Raw genomic sequence first — 20,650 nt, 5'->3', positions numbered from 1 at the left:
GCAAAACTGAGTATATACGAAGAATTAGTGCGAGGAACTTTAAACTTGTATGTGTTAATATTCTGTTATTACAATGTTTTGAGATCTTTAAGTTGTTTTTTTATTCCATTTAGTGAAACTATTATTCCTTAATGAGATTCCGAGTAGAACCTAATTACCGTGGTCCATCACAACATCTTAAGAGAACAATATGACCAATTCTTTATTCGTTAAGACTTGTAAATGACTAAATTTCCCTTTGTTTGTTCATTCATAATAGTAATTTAGTTACTCATCAAGGATTATTATGACTTGCAGATGCCACTCCAAGGGAGAGAGAATTGCGTTCTCTGGTTATTCAGTTGCAACAAAGGTAATGAAGTCGTCACCTATTTTGCTCAAGATCCATTATTGTATGTTATATGCCTATATATATATATATATATATATATATATATATATATATATATATATATATATATATATATATATTGTACTTTTTGAAAGAATTATTTTTAATTTTGCAGCATTGGGAGTTTGGTTGAGTAACTGCAAAGAAAGAAAGACAAGAAATGCTCAGGTTTGTATACATCTTATCTATTTAAGTTATAGACATTTTGTATTCATCTTTACTAAACATTATTTTAACTTATAGTTTGTCGTCTTTCGGTTGTTGTAGTTGGAAAAGAAATTGAGTGATCTAGTGAACAAAAATAGAATTGAGGAAATAAGATGATGATGATGAACTCTTGCTGAGATTTTCTCACACACACTTTTATCTATTTTTTTTTCACATTGTCTTTGAGGTTCAGTTAATGTTGTGTTGACATGCTCTCTCTCTCTCTCTCTCTCTCTCTCTCTCTTTCTTTCTCTATCTCTCTCTCTCTCTCTCTCCCTCTCTTTCTCCCTTTCCCCCCCTCTCTCTCTCTCTCAGTTAATAGGATTTTAAGTGCAAAGGAAAAATTGGAAACTTTCCTTAGTTTTAAGTGAATTCTTTTTTCCTTGCACTTTAGAATTAGACTAGGACTCTAATTTTCTAGTATAAATAGGATCCAATCCTGTGGTGGTTTTGTATATTTAGAATTTGTTTTTGCATAACAAGAAAAGCCTTTAGCTGTAAGCAATTGTCCCTTATTTCTCTATTAACATTTCTCTCTTGCTTATTCTTTTTTTTTGAAGTAGAACCTGCACCTTTTTTTAAACTTACATTTGGTATCAGAGCGAAGGTTGAAAAGGATTAATTTGAGTCAACTTTCAAAGGTGGAGGACACTTGGGGTGTGGGGTTGCCATTGCAGCGAAAGCCGAGTGTTTGGCAACGATTTTTTTATGTAGGGAGAGGCAAACTGAAGGTTTGATTTCACAAGAAGGTTTGGGATAGTATAGGTTGTTTCGAGATTGTTTTACAGTAGAAGAAGGAGACGATAAAGTGTTTTTGAGTCGACCGTTCTTGTGAGGAGACAGGGAGCACCGCATAGGACGATGGGGGTGACCGGTGATGAACATAGACGATGGAGATGCCTCTTTTAGAAAAGGTGGTCGAAACAAAGGAAGAGATTGGAGACACTACACGTTGTGAACATTATGACATTGGAGTTCAAATCGAGTGGCTTTGGATATGGACATGGAAGAAGTTGTTCATCCAAAAAATTGAGATAGTAATGAATGTGTCGAACGAGATGTCATGTTACATGTTACGTGTGTTGTGAACAAATAAAAGGTATGGAGGACTTTGGATGTGATGAGGTAGAGGTTGGGTGTTCGGGAAAGTCGGGATGGTTCGAGAAGACGGTGAGTCAGCACTGCTGTGAATTTGTGGTATAACCAATCCCTTAAGGGTGTGATTGTTGGGTTAAGCGGATTTTAAGTGTAGGTTCAAAATTGAAAACTTTCCTTAGTTTTAAGTGAATTCTTTTTTTCCTTGCACTTTAATATTAAACTAGGACTTTAATTTGTCTAGTATAAATAGGACCCAATCATGTGGTAGTTTTGTGTATTTAGAATTTATATTTTCATAATAAGAAAAGTTTTTGGCTCCAAGAAATTGTGCCTTATTTCTCTATTTAGGGATGAGCATAGGCGAGTACCCGCCTCATTTGGCGAGAACCGGAACCGGAACCGGCGGTTCCTAGAAAGTTAGAACCGGAATCGGAACCGGAACCGCTCTAGGCAGTTCTTAAATGTTTGGAACGAGTCCCGGAACCGGCGGTTCCGGTTCCGGGAGCGGGTAACCCAGTCACATTAATTTTGCTAACTTTTGTTGATAAAACCACAATTTAGTTCGATCCAAATTAAATCAATTCGGACCAAAGACGGACAAAATCGGACCAATATATTCTAAACCGGTCTAAGTAACACACACACACACACACACACATATATATATATATATATATATATATATATATATATATATATATATATATATATATATATATATATATATATATATATATATATATATATATATATATATATATATATATATATATATATATAAACCGGTTCCGGCGGGTACCCAGCGGGTAGCGGTTCCGAAAAAACGACAACCGGAACCAAAACCGCTTAAGGCGGTTCCAACTCCAAAACCGGCAGTTCCGAGGCGGTTCCGGTTCCAAAAGCGGGTACCCGGTTCTGATGCCTATCCCTATCTCTATTATTGTTTCTCTCTTACATGTTCTTCTTTTTGCTTGTGTTTGGCGTTGAACCAACACCTTTTTTTAACATTACATAGAGCACCAAATCAGTCCTATAAAAACATATTTGCAAAAAAAATAATGTTAAAAAAATTATATATATACAACAGGTGCATATGCGCATTTTGTACAAACTTTATGAATTTCTAACGTTTGTGCACATATGTACCTATCGTATATGCACAATTTTTTTTGAGATTGTTTGTGAATGTGTTTCTATAGGACCAATTTTATGCTTTTTGTCACTTTTTTTTGAAAAAAATAACACACAAAAAATTTCACATTTCAGGAGTGGTTCGCGGGAAAATATGGGTTCGTAAAAAGATCATGACCATATATATATATATATATATATATATATATATATATATATATATATATATATATATATATATATATATATATATATATATATATATATATATATGGAAATGATCAAACGAAAACACCTATAAGGTTGAGAACGCGAGAACAATTCCGGACCAATCAATTTATAAGGTAAATTAGTAATTTTATATTTAAATTAAATTGCAACATAGTAATATTAATTGATGATGTTCTAAAATCTAGGGAAATTATTTTAGTTACCCATAAAATTAATAATTTTTTTAGTTAATGGAACATGAAAGATATTTTTTTCACTTTTCCACAAAATTAATAACCTATGTTTTTTTCTCTTCAAAAAGAAGTGAATACAACTTCAATCACAAATATATACAATTGTATTTACAAATAATTTTTTGTTTAAAAACTAAAATAGCAAATAGGTTTGTGCTCCATCGCATATGTTTAAGTTTCAATTCACAATCACAAATGAATATATACTTCTATTCACAAATAGTACACATGAAACATGAATATAATGTTTTTTCCATCAATTTATAACAAAAATTGTCTAAAATTTTGTCACTTTTACAAATGAATGCATGTAACCTTAAATGAATACCCTTATTCACAAATGAATATACGTTTAATCACTAATGAATATAGTTACATATAATATAATTTACAACTTGAAAAAGATAGAACATAATATAATTTCGCATACAGGTTTGTGTTGCATTATATTAGACCTCTCTCACGAATTTCAACAAACAGGTTATGTGCACAACCTTTTCCTTTGAATCTGATCATTAATGCAAACACTACAAAATATACCTCTAGTACTAGGTAGCAGTCCTTAGTCCTTCACACGTTGGCGTCAATATACCGAGTTACTCTCAATGTATCACTGCCACCAAGTACTAGGACGTAGTCCATAGTCCTTCACAGATACTTGAGAATATTCTTAACTGTTATCTGATGAGCTTTACCTAGATTTCCCTGATAACTACTGACCATGGTCAAAGCAAAGGACACATCAGTGCCTAACATGTCATAGCATACATTATCGATCCTACGGTGGAAGCATATGGAATCCGACTCATTTCTGCTATCTATGCATCAGTACTCGGACTTTGAGTCTTACTCAATTTGGTATTACTATAGATAGGCAGTTCTCCTTTCTTGAAATTCTCCATACTGAAATGCTTTAGCACCTTTTCCAAGTACATATTCTGACTAAGTCCAATTATTCTTTTACTCATGTCTCTTAGAATTCTTATCCCTTGAATATAAGCAGCCTCTCATAGATCCTTCATAGCGAAACACTTTCCAAGCCAAGACTTAACCTCTTGCCAAGTTGGAATGTCATTTCCTATAAGAAGTGTGTCATCAACATACAATACTAGGAAAGTCACTATACTCCCACTTGGTTTGACATATACACATGACTCATCTTCACTTCTAGCGAAGCCAAAATCCTTGACCTTCTCGTCAAAGCAAAGATTCCATCTGTGAGAAGCTTGTTTCAATCCATAGATTGATTTCTCAAGTTTGCACATTCTATTTGGAAACTTTGCATCAACAAAACCTTATGGTTGAATCATGTAAACATCCTCAACCGACTTCCCATTAAGGAAAGCGGTTTTGACATCTATCTGCCAAATTTCATAGTCATGAAAGGCAGCTATGACTGCATTACCCGAATAGATTTTATCTTAGCCACTAGTGAGAAGGTCTCATCATAGTCAATCCTTGGGGTTTGAGTAAAGCCCTTTGTAACCAGTCAATCCATGAAAGCGTGTACTTTTCCATCCATGCCATTCTTCTTTTTGAAGATCCATTTGCACCCAACTGTCTTACGAACTGGTATATTATGAACCAAATTCCAAACTTGGTTGTTATACATGGAGTTGATCTCGCTATCCATTGCCTCTTTCCATTTGGCTGCCTCAAGGCCTACCATTGCTTCCTTGTAGTTAGTAGGTTCATCTAGATTTACCAGTATGATATCACTAATAAACATATCACCATCTGTAGTAATATAGAAACCATAGAAATCAGGTGGCATCCTAACTCTATTGGAATGCCTAAGAGGTAATGAATCGTCAACTGGTACAATCATAATCTCTTCCTATGGTTGAACCCTAACATCTTCAGATGTTCCTTCATAGTTTAATTTTTGAATCTCTTCAAGATCAATAGTACTCCCACTGTACTCTTTGCATATGAGCTATCTCTCGCGAAAGACTATTCTTCATGCTACAAAGACCACATTCTCACTAGGTATGTAGAACATATACCCAAAGGAATTATGTAGGTAGCCGATGAAAATATATCTCTCACTTGAAGGCTCAAGCTTGTCGTGAGTCTCTCTTCAAACGAAAGTTTCACAACCCCAAACCTTGATATGTGCTAACGAGGGAACCTTCCATGTCCACATCTCGTGAGGTGTTTTGGCAACCTTCTTAGTTGAGAAAAGATTAAGAATTTAGGTGGCAGTCTATAAAGCATACCCCCGTAACGAAATTAGAAGAGAAGCTCGACTCATCATGGAACGAACCATGTCTAAGAAGGTTCGATTGCGCCTCTTAGCCACACCATTAAGTTGTGGTTTTCTAGGTGGTGTCAGTTGTGAAACTATTCCAGATTCCTTGAGGTATTCAGAACTCAATACTAAGATACTCACCACCTTTATCTGGTTGGAGCATCTTTATCTTCCTGCCTAATTGATTCTTGACTTCTTGCTTGAACTCTTTGAACTTTTCAAAGTTTTCTGGCTTATGCTTGATTAAGTAGACATAACCATATCTGCTATAATCATCAGTAGAATTCACACATAATCAATTAGCATCCCTTATGGATGATTTGAAGGTCCCATACACATCTGTGAGTATGAGATCCAACAAACATTCACCTCTTTCATATGATCCAATGAAAGGTGATTTTGTCATTTTACCCAAAAGACAAGATTCACATGTATCGTCTGAGCTTAGGTCAAATGATTCCAACACTCCATCCTTTTGGAGTTGGGTGATGCATTTCTTATTAAAATGTCCAAGACAACAATGCCACAAGCATGTTTTGTCTATACCATTAGATGAATCAATTTGAAATACACTATTGCCTAAATTGTCTACATACATCACAGTTTCATATACACCATCACAAGGTAAAGCTTCAAAATAAAAACACCATTTTTATAAGCAGAAATAGAACCATTCTCATCATTAAAAGAATATCTAAAGCCTTGTATGTACAATTCATGAAATGAAGTAATGTTTCGTGCCATTTCTAACGAGTGGTAATGATTTATCGAATCCCAATCAACACCATTACTAAGCACTAGACTATAAACTCCAATCTTGATGACAAGTGAAGATCGCCTATTCTCCATGATCAAGTTCATTCTACCGTGCTCCACCTCCTCACTTCCTCTTAGCTCATGAAAATCATAAAAAATATGAAATCCACATCTTGTATCAAGGACCCAAGGACGAGAGGATGATGAGTTATTAGACGACATAGTGTATATACCTGCAAAAGTTGGCTTCACCTTGCCATCTTTAATATCTTGCAGATACTTTAGGCTGCCTCGAAGGGCCTACAGTCTATCCAAACCACCCAAGTATCTTAGCCAACAGCACAAAGCAGGACCGCCTCAACCCAACCACACATTACATGTCGACATATACATAATAAATAAGCATATAACCAGTAAACAGACAAACAATCAGATCTACAAATCACCACCACATGCTATCATCGTATACACCAGGACACCGATCTAATAGATCTCTATAACATAATAACATATTATCATATAACAGGATACCCAATCCAATGGGTTGGCCTTGGTGCCTTCGACCCGTAAGTACAATAAGGAAGATTCACCTCTCAATCTGAACATTAGCTGATGAGGTACTGACTCTGAATCTCAACTCTAACCATCACATATGCAACCAAATGACAAATTCTCAAACACAATAAAAAATAACCAAAACACCCCTAGGTCAAACTAGCTTAAAATCAGGTAAAAGTCAAAATTCCAAAAAGTCAACAAGTCAACTGAGATGAGTACGCCCATCGTACTCAGCTGTATGCCAAGCGTATGCATTGGTTGACAAGGCACGTGCCTTTTGACCACGTACACACATTGTATGCCTTGTATGCCCAACATACGCAACTGGCTGCCAACCGAACTCATTAAGAGCTTAATCCTTAAGCCCTTAAGTCTATTTCCAGATCCAAGTCCAAAATGATGTCCTTAACCATAAAGTTTCCATCTTTTATGGTCTTGCATGGCCATTAAGTGCCCAACACCAAAGATCCTAATCTCTTACTCCATTAAGACCATGCATGAGAAGAAACTAGTGTCAAAGATTACATTTTTATGAATCAAGAGGCTCCAAAACCTCTAAAAGGACAACTCAAATGGATTAGAATAACCCCAACTCATAATACCAAGCTTATGGGACCAAAAGATCATAAAATCAAGCCCTAAACAAGATCAAGGTATAACTTCACCAACTTCATAACTTTATACCTCCAAGTAATGCCAAATGATGATGTGATTCTAGATCTAAGGTGCTTCACTCGTTCAAGGTGGTCTCAAATTCCTTTTTTCTTATTCCAAGTCATAAAACTCACACATACACAAGTTAAAAAATTCTCACAAGGTTGATTATAGTTTGCAAAAATGTTATGAGAGTATGGAGGTTGCTGAAATGAACCATGTTTAAGAGTTAATGAAGAATAAATAGGGTCCAAACCCTAAATATTAGGGTTTGGGACTTCACCCCGTTAGCCCAACATTATATGGGCAATATTCACCCCTCCTAGCCACAACATTCCAAAAATGGAAATATTAGCCCCTCCTAGCCACAAATCTTACATTACAAGGGCCAAAATGTAATAAATCTCAATACATGGGTCATGGGTTCCCACGTCCACTCGTAACCTCTCCAATGTTGCCACTGAACCTTTACCAAAGGTATCTCGTTGTTATGCAGGACCTTCTTATTCTCTCTAATATAGACACTGGTCTCTCCATATAATTAAGGTGCTCATCGACCCGAATATCATCTAAAGGAACCATAGCCTCACCGTCCAACACACACTTCTATAGTTGAGAGAAATGGAAAGTATTGTTGATTTGACCGAGTGCACTCTACAAATCCAATCGGTAGGCCACCCCGCCTACCATGACCATCACACGGAACGGTCCAATATATTGGGTTACGACATTTTCGACCATACAAGATCTCAAAAGGTGGGGCACCAATACTGGAGTGATAACTATAGTTGTAGGAAACTCCGCACGAGGTAGGTAGGAATCTCAACTCCCACTAAAATCTATGACCCAAGCCCGCAACATATCCTCGAGTGTCTGGACCGTTCGCTCACTCTAACCGTCGGTCTGTGGGTGATAAGCAATGCTGAAATGTAGCCTCGTGCCCAGTTCCTCGTGGAACTTCTGCCAGAATCGGGAAGTGAACCGAAGATCTCAGTCCGAGACAATAGAGACCAGAACCCCATGACGAGCAACAATCTCCCGAACATACACATCGGCCAACTTTTCGGCCGAAGAACTCTCTTGGACGGCCAAAAAGTGGGCACTCTTGGTCAATCGATCCACGATAACCCATATAGCATCAAAACCCTTGGCAGTCTTCAACAACTTGGTGATAAAATGCATGGCGATCTATTCCCACTTTCACATGGGAACCGCCAAAGGTTGCAGCTTGCTATGTGGCCTCTGATGCTCGACCTTGACCATCCTACATGTTAAGTACCTCTCAACGTACTAGGCTATCTCCCTCTTCGTACACGACCACCAGTAACTTAATCACAAATCCCGATACATCTTGGTGGCTCCACGGTGTACATAAAAACTTGACTTGTGAGCCTCCTCAAACACTATCTGCTTAATCCCACCAGAAACTATAACCAAACCCAACTGCACCGGGTCAACCACCCCCGACTATCGATTAAAAACCTATCGATTTTGTTGCTGATCCTTTCCTATTTCCAGTTCTCCTTCCTAACTTCCTCTGACTGTACCGCTCTGATCAAATCCAAAAGTGGAGAATCAATGGATATCCTCATATACATCTCCCCAGCTAAAGATCTAACCGACTTGCGGCTCCGGTCATCTACTACCATAATCGCTTTACCTAGATGGTAAAGGATCTCGCAATCATAATCCTTGACCATATCCAGCCACCTACGCCACCTCATGTTCAGGGTCGATTGGCCCGTAAGATATTGCAAACTCTTTTGATCCGTGTAAATAGTACAACATACCCTATAAAGATAATGTCTCCAAATCTTGATGGAAAACACCACTGCCCGTAACTCCAGGTCATGAGTAGGATACCGTGCCTCATGCGGCTTTAGCTGATGCGAAGCATAAGCAATCACTCGCCCCCTCTGCATAAGGGCCACCCCAAACCAATGATGGATGCATAATAAATACCATGAAATACTCGATACCCTATGGAAGGGTCAACACTTGGGCCACTCATAACCTCTCTCACTGTGTCTCAAAAGCAACCTGTTGCTCAGGGACCAATCGGAAATCCACTCTCTTCCTCGTCAGACGAGTGAGGGATACCACGATCTCGGAGAAGACCTGAATAAATCTCCGATAGTATCCCGCTAAACTCAAGAAACTTCTGATCTTTTAGGGAGACTTCAGAACCTCTCACTGCATCACGAGCTCAATCTTGGCCGGATCGACAAAAATCGTGTCTTCGTTAACTAGATGTCCTAGGAACCATACCTATCGTAACCAAAACTCTCACTTCGAGAACATGGCATATAGACTTTCCTGCCTCAATACTCCCAAAAGCTCTCGAAGGTGCTCCTCGTGCTGGTCTTTGGACTTGGAATACACCACGATCTCATCAATGTGTTGGATTAGGTGTCTAAGCCCATAAATATAATTCGTATGTACTTGACCCGATAGTAGCATGGAACTTTTTGGTTGCCTTCACTGGAGCAATTTGATAGGATGGATTTTTGAGAAAGAGGTTATTTGTGATTTATAAATATATTATATGAATAATATATTAATTGAGAAATCATATTAGTTAATTAGTATTAATCAAGAATTAATTTGGAATTAATTTAGTGATCAAAAGAGACTGATTAAATTTGCAGGGACTGATTAGGTAAATCAGTAATAGTTATAGTGTAACGACGTAAATTTTCAAACAAAATTTTCATTTTAAAATCGCATACTTTTGATAACATATTGTATAAAAATCTCCTTTATTCAAATTACAAAACACAACTCCATTAATAATCCAGGATCCTCAAAACATAACTCGTTCTCTGGTGTGTACCATCAAGTCGGTGTCGTCCCGCGATCCTTAGAAACATGAAACACATAACACATAACACGGTAAGCACAAAGCTTAGCGAGTTCCCCAAAATACCACATACATATAACTAGCCACTCGAGGCTATGGCTCTACGAGATCTTCCGGTCAATGTGTCACAGTGGAACTTCTAGCTCCACAACTTTAGTAGACCTTCCGCTCCTACCCATGATGACCTTCCGATCTTGCAACTCGTTGGACCCTTAGGTCCGGTCTAGCTCGTTGGACCCTCTGGTCCGGTCTGGTTGAGCCTTCCGACCTCTTATATCGTTGGACCTTCTGGTCCGATCTGGTTGAGCCTTCCAGCCTCATAAATTGTTGGACCTTTCAGTCCGGTCTAAATGAATCATATCATAATATCACATAGACAAGATGCACAACTCAAGTAAGCACATAAGACCTTCCGGTCACACATAAATACCATTCTAGGTAACGTATAGTGAGAAGACTCACCTTGGATGATGAACAGCCCCTACAAATGCTGCAGCTACGCATCGACTACTAACTCTGTGCCAACCAACAATTAACCCAATTAGGAACTAAGTCCAACTCTCACTCAAAAGGTCCAAGACGGACCACTGATCATCCCATTAATAACCTAAAACCCATTGGGCCCACCAAGGCCCAATGATAAGTGGGTTCTCCAAAGGCCGAAATCTTAAATCTTGATGGAAAACCCAACACTAGATAAACTCCTCAAGCCCACTAATGGCACAATTTGCTAAACTGGGCCCAATCCCTCTAATGGGCCTTGAACCAAGCCCAAAAATATCTTTGGCCCATAATATCTGACTTATGATGGCCCAAAAGGCCCAAAGACCCAAGGCGTGGCCCAAGGACACGAATCCCATACTGACAGAGTACGCGGGGCGTACCTCTACGTACACTAAGTGTACAGGCAAGATGGTGAGTACGCTGGACGTACCTGCTTGTACGCTCAACGTAATTCCCCTGTTAAGTCCTTTTTCCATTAAGCACTTATTACACCACTCTAGAGGCTACAAACTCAAATCCAGGTCCTTTTCCATGACTTATTCCATAAAGTCATTGACTTGGTGGCTTTACTTGGCCCAAACAACTCAAACTCCAAAAATAATCAAATAATGTTCTACTTCCATAAAGAGGCCTAGATCTCATGCATGATTATGAATGGACTAGCAAGTTCGTAACTTTACTGCTTATGAAACACTTTTAGCCTTGAGGGTGGCAACCCTAAGCTCAGAAACGAGATTTCATCATAAAGGACCAATCTTGGGACCCAAAATGACTCCAAAACTAGATCTATTCATCCTTAAGTAAAGTCATGAACTTTATACCTCCAAAGAGTCCCAAATGATGATGTTATTTCAGATCTATGAGCTCCAACTTTGAAAGTTCTTCCTTGCCAACTTCTTCTTTTCCTTCTTCCAAGTTTACACCACCAAAATGAGCTTCTTAAGGAGAAAATCACTCAAGAATGAGGGGATGAGGCGTTTTAGGGTTTTCTGAGGGTAAGGGAACATATAAGGAGGCTAGGTCTTGAACCAATATGTTCTTTATATAGTGACACACCCTAGAATTAAGGTTTCTGGACATTGGACGTACACTATGAGTACATCCTGTACGCCGGGCGTACACTAGAAGGCATCCGCGATCTTTTCCTGTCATACACTGGGCGTACCCACACGCGTTCCAATTTTAATGGATGGTCCTCCATGCCAAATTTTCTCCTTAAGGGACCATTTATGCCAATAACTTGCAAGTGCCATAACTCCCTAACTCGATGTCCGTTTCCGATGCACTTTATATCCGAGAAACTCTGCACTTCTATCAACTTTATTCCTCCAGCTCCTTTAACAATACATTTGGTTGTAAATCACAAACCGAACTCTTTTATCACACAACCTACCTTACCCAATCCTAAAAAGGCGTAAACCTTTATCCCTCAAAGCCTTAAAGCCTTCTCATACTCGGATTAAGGCCCATGGGCCCTAAATCACAAAACAATCTGGAACAGGATGTTACAATTCTCCCTCACTTAAATTAGATTTCGCCCTCGAAATCGTTCTTTTTCTTTGCATAGATCAAAACAATCAACCCGAGAAGCACAACCGGAAAATATCTTAATATTCATTGATCCTTCTCCCAAGACATCCAAAACCAAGTAGAAATTCCCAAACCGAAGAAGGACGGACCCCTTTTTCCCGTGGAGGTATCTACTCTAACTCTCCAAAACTACAAGACTATAGTGGTCTGTCTCCCCGCCAGACCGCCCATGCAGAATATCACCCTGATAATCGCTCATCGAATAGCAGACTCGGATAAAACACTTCCAACTCTGAGTACCAGGTCAGCTCCCGACCGAACCGTTTAACCTCCAACGGCTACCCCTTGCACACCCAATATGATAACTTTACAACCCTCCTGTTCACAATAGCTACCTCAGCTCATCGTGACGCATAAGTTACGCAGTTCGCTTTACCCCAAGCGAATACTATAATTTATCTGATATCGACTCACCTTCGACCTCTGGCGTCTACCAACCACTGATTCCATGCATTTCGAGGTTCTTCCCATACCGACGAACTAACTCACTCTGATTTAATACATATGATGGAGAACAATACTTCTCAAAATGAACCCATCCACGAATCCGAAACCTCATCTTGTCTACTAAACATGAACGAATTCAGAATCAAGCTCTAGAATTGGATTCAACAACAAAATTGGGTCCACAAAATTCCAATCTGGTACTCAACTCATGACCCAAGATTCGCAATCCACACGTACACCACTTCTCCAATTCCCTTCGGTTACGATAACCACGACTCAACTCAGAATACAGCGATTCCTGAAAAAATTTGGAGACCTCGGCCTCACCCCTGGTCCAACCACTATGCTCCCAAAACTCAATCATTAGGGCTACCCAAGCCTAAAACCCTTCTTCGTCATGCTCTGACTAGTGAGTACTACGGCTCCCCATAGTAACATAAGACCCTCTCGCTGACTAGTAAGTACTATGGTCCTCGGACCATCACAACAACCTTTCACTGAATAGTGAGTACTACGGCTCCCCATTTCATCACCACAACCTCTCACTAAATAGTGAGTACTACGACTCCCCGTAGCATCACCACAACCTCTTACTGAATAGTGAGTACTACGGCTCCCCGTAGCATCACCACAACCTCTCACCGAATAGTGAGTACTACGGCTCCCCGTAGCATCACCACAACCTCTCATTAAATAGTGAGTACTACGGCTCCCCGTAGCATCCCCACAACCTCTCACTGAATAGTGAGTACTACGGGTCCCCGTAGCATCACCACAACCTCTCACTGAATAGTGAGTACTACGGCTCCCCGTAGCATCACCACAACCTCTCACTAAATAGTGAGTACTACGGCTACCCGTAGCATCACCACAACCCTTTGCACTAACTCATTGAGACTGCAGCTCCTCCCAGTCTTACCGCACTTGCTCTTACCACTTCATAATCTCATCCTCAGGTCGACGCCACACTGCAATCATTAACTCATGCCATGCGGACCAACCGTAGATAGGTGTACACACTTACCCAAATTATGCATTGCTATTTCTGACGACATCCACCATAACAAAACACCTTTCCCTATTGCAATCCACATTCTCGAATAATCTCGCTTGATGTCAATTAGCCGAAGGGCCCCCATTAGAACCATAGATACTTGATACACCACTTGCCGTCTCAAACTCAAAACTCAAAAATAATTTGAGATTTAGGACATTAAACTCGGAAACCCCGGTACACCATCATAGCACCTCGCAGTGTCTTGACTCTATCACTGATCTCATACTCATGGCATCATACTTAGATACTACATTGCTTCCTCGGAATCTCGCAACTGATCTTTCTCTCGTATCACTTGTAACCTGGGAATACTCCATCTCACAAGTTGAAACACGGAGAAATCGCCAACGACTCAGATGACAAAGATGACCCTCAAAAACTCTTTCCTCTATTGCTCAAACCCAAGCAAGATTACGCATGCCGACCTAGAAATTGGATGCCCGATCATCTCTTACCCTTTCCAAAGAGCATAGAATAATCCATTCATTGAACCAAAATTTCCCAACTGCCGAAGTATCCCTACAAACTAACCACCTCGAAAAATTCCTATCTACCACAAGGCCTCTGACCACCGACCACCTGCCGTGCAGACACTAATCCTTTCTTGAACGCGTACAGCATGCATTAACTCCCTCTGCAACTCACCTCGACCACCAATAACCCTGATCTCATGAATCCATAGTGCATGTCTCCATCCATCTCCCTAACCGCTCTTGAACAAATCTATGATCCTCTCGATAGAATACCCGGTTCTCCCCCACTCAGGGTTCGAACCATCACCAATTAGCGCACCAATAATCTATTCCACAGAGTGTTTCCACCAGTAACGTCACACTTACTCTTGGAAGGTACTACGCAATGCTCGGTGGTCTCCCCGATAGAGACCCCGCAACTCCAAATACCCCGAATCTCAGATGAAATCCTCAGATATTTCTCATCATGATTACCTCTAATCATACAGAATCTCATACCATCCCATTACCGGACATCTCAACTGTCCAGTAGTAACTCCGACTCTTAATCTGAAAGTAATGAACTATCATACTTCTCGTCCTCTGCTCCTCAACCAACGTTCCATCACGTGGGTGGTAATAAGAGCGGAGACCTCATTACCACACTCGATACTCATCATAGACAATAAGAGCCACCGCCTTAATATCCTCTTCTTGATTGTCCGCCGCTGCAGCTAATACATGCCCTACTATGTTCAAATAGGGTGTATCCTTGTCCTTAACCATCTCAGTCCCCACTGACAACCTGCTTATGCTCTAACATTATCTCTCGGCAGACATACTGCCCAAATATTCTGATGGAAGGTCGCCATCAATGCTAACCCGCAGGGTTTTACCCCCAAGCTCAGAAACCGAAATATCAACACCTCTTATGTTTCCCACATGAAACAAAAATAATACCACCCAGGTCACAGAAGGTGACATCTCCACTATCGGTTGATTGCTCAATTCATGCCGCAATCCTCCATAAACGCCATCTCTACTCATCCTTGAGCCTTGCGACTTCATCTGACATCTCACCAAAAATACCTTGGAACCATCTCGACTTCCCTCGCAAGGGATGATTTGCTGGAACTTGTTTCACATGACCCTCTGACCTCATACTCTATCGCATCCGATCTCGGTCTAACTAATCACAACGGAATAACTAGTAGAAACAGTAACACTAACCGCCACGGGTCATGGTACTCGAACCATGTGGCCACCTCTCGATCTGTTATAATCCATGGTACTCTATCCATGTTATCTCCTCTTAATCTGCTACAGATCATGGTACCCAAACCATGTTCTCTCTTCTCAGTCCGCTACAAAGCATGGTACTCGAACCACAACATCACCAATCAATCTGTCACTTAGCATAGTACTCGAACCATGACATCACCAATCAATCTGCTACTTAGAATCTCCAGAATACTCCCTGCATCAAGTATGGGTCCTCTGCTTTCAGTAGTACGGGCACATACTACCTGCCACATCTACCCATACTTTCCACACGGACCATCCCAGATTTCCTAAGTAGCTGTGCAACCTTCTCGTTCGTCCATCCCGTTACACGTGTTCGCTCCCCAGCAAAATTCTCTACCCTGTCAGCACACTCATCTGACCATGGTCATCCCCTAGGCTCTTCCTAGGTGCTCACACTTCTCTGCCATCAGTTGCTGAAAAACTCCTAATGATGCTAGCCATCTATCTCCTGAATATCGTCATATTGACTTAGTAACTGACTCCCATCATCGAGAGTTCCACAAAGCACAAAGCAAGCAGCATTCGGGCATCGAATAATCTCCACTAATACGTAAACCACTCTAGGTTAGAAATCCACTTGCTCTATTCACACACGATAGGTGTCACCGAACTCAAGCACTCTACCCCACACGAACATATAACTACTCTCTCAGTAGGCATCCTTCGATGCTTATCAAGGTATCTCTCCTAGACTACTCCTCTACTCGAAGCTCTATCTCTGAAATATTCCTGCTGGATACTCTTACTCAGCACATACTCAAAAGCACATCACAGATAATAGCAACTCCTAGGCTAAGGCATCACAAATCAATCCACTCTAGTCCTAAAATACGGAATACCTAGCCTATTTCTAGCATGCATGATATCTCATAAAATATCTCATAAACATGTCATAACATAAAGAAATGATATTTTGGGAATTCACCATTTGGGCTCTGGCTGATTGTACACACTGCTCCTTCTTGTTTTCTCTTAGAAACTCTTGTTTGCTTTAGAAAAATCAATTCATTGAAATTTTTTTCTCAAATCCTCAGTTTGAGTCCAGATTTACCCGAAGGCGCATCCGAATCCCACAAACCAAGGCTTTGATACCAACTTGTAATGACGTAAATTTTCAAACAAATTTTTCATTTTAAAATCGCATACTTTTCATAACATATTGTATAAAAATCTTGTTTATTCAAATTACAAAACACAACTCCATTAATAATCCAGGATCCTCAAAACATAACTCGTTCTCTGGTGTGTACAACCAAGCCGGTGCCGTCCCGCGATCCTGAGAAGCGTAAAACACATAACACATAACATGGTAAGCACAAAGCTTAATGAGTTCCCAAAAATACCACATACATATAATTAGCCACTCGAGGCTATGGCTCTATGAGATCTTTCGTTCAATGTGTCTCAGTGGACCTTCCGGCTCTACAACTCTGGTAGACCTTCCGGTTCTACCCATGATGACCTACCGGTCTTGCAGCTCGTTGGACCCTTAGGTCCAGTCTAGATCATTGGACCCTCTGGTCCGGTCGGGTTGATCCATCCGACCTCTTATATCGTTGGACCTTCCGGTCCGGTCTGGCTGAGCCTTCCGACCTCATAAATCGTTGGACCTTTCGGTTCGGTCTAAATGACTCATAGCATAATATCACATAGACAAGATGCATAACTCAAGTAAGAACATAAGACCTTCCGGTCACATTTAAATACCACTCTAGGTAACATATAGTGAGAAGACTCACCTCGGATGATGAACAACCCCTACAAATTCTACAGCTACGCATCGACTACTAACACTGTGCCAACCCACAATTAACCCTATTAGGAACTAAGTCCAACTCTCACTCAGAAGGTCCACGACAAACCACTGATCATCCCATCAATAACCTAAAACCCATTGGGCCCACCAAGGACCAATGATAAGTGGGTTCTCCAGAGGCCCAAATCTCAAATCTTGAAGGCAAGCCCAACACTAGATAAACTCCTCAAGCCCACTAAAGGCCCAATTTAATAAACTGGACCCAATCCCTCCAATGGGCCTTGCAACAAGCCCAAAAATATCTTTGGCTCATAATATCTGACTTATGAAGGCCCAAAAGGCCCAAAGACCCAAGGCATGGCCCAAACATGGCCCAAGGACACAAAGCCCGTACTAACAGAGTATGCAGGGCGTACCTCTACGTACGCTAAGCGTACATGCAAGATGGTGAGTATGCTGGGCGTACCTGCACGTACGCTCAACGTAATTCCCCTGTAAAGTCCTTTTTCCATTAAGCACTTATTACACCACTTCAGAGGCTACAAACTCAGATCCAGGTCCTTTTCCATGACTTATTCGATAAAGTCATTGACTTGGTGACTTTACTTGGCCCAAACAACTCAAACTCCAAAAATGATCATCTACTTCGATAAAGAGGCATAGATCTCATGCATGATTATGAATGGACTAGCAAGTTCGAAACTTTACTACTTATGAAATACTTTTAGCCTTGAGGGTGGCATCCTTAAGCTCAGAAACAAGATTTCATCATAAAGGTCCAATCTTGGGACCCAAAATGACTCCAAAACTAGATCTATGCATCCTTAAGTAAAGTCATGAACTTTATACCTCCAAAGAGTCCCAAATGATGATGTTATTCCAGATCTATGAGCTCGAACTTCGAAATTTCTTCCTTGCCAACTTCTTACTTTCCTTCTTCCAAGTTTACACCACCAAAATGAGCTTCTTAAGGAGAAAATCTCTCAAGAATGAGGGGATAAGGCGTTCTAGTTTTTTCTGAGGGCAAGGGAACAAATAAGGAGGCTAGGGCCTGAACCAATATGCTCTTTATATAGTGGCACACCCTAAAATTAGGGTTTTTGTACATTGTACGTACGTTGGGCGTACATCCTGTACGCCGGGGGTACGCCAGAAGGCATCCGCGATCTTTTCCTGTTATATGCTGGGCGTACCCACATGCATTCCAATTTGCATGCATGGTCCTCTATGCCAAATTTTCTCCATAAGGGACCATTTATACCAATAACTTGCAAGTTCCATAACTCCCTCACCCGATGTCCGTTTCTGACGCACTTTATATCCGAGAAACTCTACACTTCTATCAACTTTATTCCTCCAGCACCTTTAACAATACATTTGGCTCTAAAGCACAAACCGAACTCTTTTATCACACAACCTACCTTACCCAATCCCAAAAGGCCTAAACCTTTATCCCTCAAAGCCTCAAAGCCTTCTCATACTCGGATTAAGGCCTACGTGGCTTAAATCACAAAACAATCTGGAACAGGATGTTACATATAGTCTGGGCTAATGATCCCTGTTGATAAGTGATGGAATAAATATATGTTAGAGTCCCTGAAGAGTTAGTCCAAAGGGCCTATCATATGGATTATTGGAATACTTAAAGGCTTAAGTAAATTTGGGTTTATGTAAGAAACCCTAAGGATTCCACACTATAAATTGACCCCCTAGCCTTCCGAAAATCGGCCATTTATTTCCAAGGTGATACACTAGCTGATTTTGGTGCTTCCTAACCTCTCTCGCATAATCCTTCTCTTGCTTTTGGTGTTTATGACTTATTTGAGGTATCACATTTGAGGTACTAAGCTCTTGAAAGGCCAAGTTCTACAAGCTACAACAAAGAGTCATTCATCTAACTTGTTTTATGTTGTAAATCTCAAAATCGTATGCTAGTTAGGGTTTATGCTTTGGATAAATTAAAATTACATATATAACTTGAGAAAACTTAGATCCAAGGCATTGGAGTTGTATGTGCATCATAGGATTGGTATAGTGCACAAAACCCATCAGTGGTATCAGAGACTAGGGTGTTTTCTGTTTTATTGATGCAATTGTATTGTGTTCAAAGCTGGACAATTTTCATTTTTGGCCTTTGACTGCTGGACTCGACGAGTCCTATGAAGGAACTCGATGAGTAGAGCCAACTCAACGAGTCCATTGCCTGACTCCATGAGTTGGATCATCTGTTGGCAAAATTTTTGAGTTTTTGGCCAGATTTGGATAAGAATCATTACCACAAACTTGTTTGACTGATAAAATTTGATTTTTCTAACAAGGTAATGATTATCCTCATCCAATTGAATGATGATTTTCATATTTTAAGATAATTACTTGATTTTGTGAAAAACTAATTATTTGTAGAATTTGATTTGAATCATCTTGCTATATAAATTAGACTAGGTGAATTGTGTGATATACTTAATTATATGATTAATTTTAATTGTTTTCAAATTGATCCAAGAGTTTTGAATAGTTTTGAAAATTTACCCTAAAGTTTTGGAATTTAAAAATTGATTAAAAGGTTTTAATTGTGAAATATTTAAATTCTAAACCATAGAGTTTTAAAAGTGTAAAATTCAACCCTTATACTATTATAATATTAAAGGCTTAATAGTTATATATATATATATATATATATATATATATATATATATTGCCTATAAAATGGTAAGACAGTCAGTCTTACCATTTGTAGGCCTCATTCACGAAGCTGGTTTATAAGGGGGGGTATAAGAAAAAACTGCCTATAAAATGGCAATTGAATAGGTTTCCACTCTCACCCACCGTTTCCTTGACCAGTGGAGGGTCATTAGCCGAACGGGTAGGATAGGACATTAATTCTCATTAAAAAGTATAATGATAATTATAAAAGTAACTAAATGTTTTTCATAAATTCCTAATATTAGTTACTTTAGGAAAAATGTGAAAATGGTGCTATACCATGAAATTTCACTTTGCACCTTGCCAAGTCGTTAGTGGAGCGTGTGTGGTTAACCGACACACTAATATGGACTAACAAGGGTGACAAAGGGTAGCTTGTGAATTTTCATATATCAATGGAGCGTGTGTGGTTAACTGGCACATTGATTAGGTGGTAAATCACTCTAGAGTGCCAAGCAATTTTGCA

This window comes from Lactuca sativa, chromosome 5, assembly GCF_002870075.4.
Source record: "Lactuca sativa cultivar Salinas chromosome 5, Lsat_Salinas_v11, whole genome shotgun sequence".
NCBI lineage: Eukaryota > Viridiplantae > Streptophyta > Magnoliopsida > Asterales > Asteraceae > Lactuca > Lactuca sativa.
This window is presented reverse-complemented; position numbering follows the sequence as displayed.